Source organism: Montipora foliosa, chromosome 11, assembly GCF_036669935.1.
Source record: "Montipora foliosa isolate CH-2021 chromosome 11, ASM3666993v2, whole genome shotgun sequence".
Classification (NCBI taxonomy): Eukaryota; Metazoa; Cnidaria; class Anthozoa; order Scleractinia; family Acroporidae; genus Montipora; species Montipora foliosa.
In genome coordinates this window covers 51203842-51206341 of record NC_090879.1, presented here as the reverse complement: position 1 = coordinate 51206341, position 2500 = coordinate 51203842, and the positions used below count along the sequence as shown (strand labels likewise).

General features: G+C 37.8%; 1 protein-coding gene across 1 annotated transcript in view; it reads left to right on the top strand.

The window, feature by feature from the left end:
• Positions 1 to 158: 158 nt before the first annotated feature.
• The window catches only part of LOC137977630 (collagen triple helix repeat-containing protein 1-like), a 290043-nt gene continuing 287701 nt past the window's right edge, over positions 159 to 2500 (top strand). The window contains exon 1 of the mRNA XM_068824916.1: positions 159 to 183. The gene's annotated coding sequence lies outside the window, so the exon portion shown is untranslated. The remainder of the gene's footprint in view (positions 184 to 2500) is intronic.

The following is a 2500-nucleotide window of genomic DNA, read 5'->3' as shown; positions in this document are numbered from 1 at the left end:
ATTCAAGTTAATCAGAAACTGCACAATGGTTAGACTGGTTAGTTTTGACTCTATTTGATAAGCTGAACCGGCTCAGTTTGAAATGTTTGTGTAAGACAGGTTCTTATTGAAGAGGGTCTAAATGGAGAAATCCAGTTTCTCAAGATCTGGGTTCTCATATTTGTTGCTGTGGACTTAACTGAAGTAAGTAAGTTCAGTTTGAATCTCTCAACTGCAACATTACACTCTGATTTCATCCACTGATATTTGAATATTCTACTACTTAAGGGACTTACGCTTGTTTTGCGACTAGCGGGAATACAGCTCGTGTCGTCTCCGCATCGTGAATCCCTTTCCAATCAGATAACTGTCTTGATGTAACTTTATCTTGCTCGATATCTGATCAACCATTTCACTGGCAGAAGACCTACTGTAGCTTCCTTTAGGTTCTAGGCGTTGTTATTCCCCGAAAAGAATTTGTCTTTTCAGATGCAAACACAAAGGAAACAAGTTCTTGAACTAATGATGGTGTGGGATGGTCTCATTTTTAAGCTGACTACACTCTGACTGCCATGAACAAGGAACCCATCCTCGGGCTCTCAATTCGTCCAAAGAACCCAACCGTTATTGTCCCTCTGCAAATTATCAATTGTGCACGGCTTCTACAGTCACTGTACAGTTTGACTTGAAATCACCCAGCCAGGGGCACCCAACAAGCCATTTTTTTTCAAAATTCATCAAAATATATCGTGGGCATAAAATTAACCCAAAATTAACCTTTTTGGAGTAATTTCTCTACCTGCTGGGAAATTTTTATCTGTTCCGTACACCTAGTAGAAACAAACCAGAAATTCCGTTTGCCAGCGGAGCCGGGCAGAAGTTTCACAGTCAGCAAGCATAAAAACAACATTTGAATGCATCGTGCGCCCAAATTGGCGTGGTACATTGACTCCAAAGAACAGTCAAAACAAATTAACTTCTCCCAGGAGAGGCGCGTGGGCGAGCAAATTGAAAGCAACTTTCCAATACAACATCAATCTTTTCCCAGGAACTTGCCAATACTTCCTTTTCCAGCCAGCAGATACACCCCCTGCGGAACACCTCTTTTGCGGAACACCTCCGTTGCGTGCCTATGTCACAATTGCCTTTACAATGCGGGACGAGGAGATTGTTTTCTCCTCTTTGGTTTACTTTTGGTCATATGCTTCATTTCTATTTAGAAATCACAAAAACCAAGATATTTGTTATAAATGTCAGTCCCAAAATAACTTCGAATCACTTTCATATATTCAAGACTATTTCCACAGCTAAAAATGCCCTCTGATCAGACAACGATATTGAACAAAAACAACACAAAACAGCCTCAACCTTAGAAATGGAAATATGAGCAAAATATTCAATGGAATATCAAGTCACGCTCGATTCCTACGTTCTTAAAACTTACGAGTCGATTTCAGCAGGCTTTGATTTGCTTTTTAATTACAACAACACTGCAATTTGGTACTCCCCCTAATAAATTATTATTATTATTATTATTATTATTATTATTATTATTATTATTATTATTATTATTATTATTACTATTATTATTTTCACTACAGAAAAACACGACTTGGCTTCAGATTATTTATTAAATTTTAAAGAGTATCTCCGTGTGTGTTGAATTCAACATTTATTTTCATTGCAAAGTTAAAACAGTGGCAAAGCTGCTAATTAATTAAACTTTTCGTATAAATAGATTTATATGCAATTATATTCTTGGCCTGTCACCTCTAGCCTGAAGCTCATCACCTTGCTTCTGATCTACAGCTTAATTAACTGTCCCTCGAAATTAATTTACTCAGCTTTGTTCATAGTTAGAGCCAACGTAGCGTAATTATAACTGACCGAAACCGCGGAAAACCTGCAAAACAGCAAATTTACTAATTTAAAGGTATTTTTGCGCGGTTTACTGAACATGCGGGAAAGGCAGATCTGAACAAGTGTTATTGAAATCCCAAAAAAAAATTTGAAGACAATTAATCAACAATATTTGTGAAAAGCTTTAAAATACAAAGCAATGTATGGTGTTCTTTTTCCAAATTGAAGCTTAATTTTCGCTGAAAAATGCGTGGTTACCCCCAATTTTCCTTTTGGATACCAAGAGCACTTGCTAAGTTCTGCTTTCTCTGCTTAGTTTTGATCAATCACGCAAAAATATCCTGGTATCAATAAGCATCACCCTTAGGAAATCCGCGTGTCTCGAGATGCCATGAACGTATGCGCAGTAACAATAGTAGGCACCGTCCTTAAAGAGTCAGGCACATGCACAAACCTTTACATTAAAATTTGCCTGAATGCAATCAAAGAGCTAGCTAAATCTCTTCCACTTCCGCGCTGGCACAAGTCTGTGGTACTGAATACAACGCACACGCATTATTTTTAACAAATTGTGATGTTTGAGTCATCGGAGACAGATTCTTCCAATAGAATCCCGGCCTCTTCTCATGCAATTTTTTGCTTGCTCTGTTTTGACTTCGGA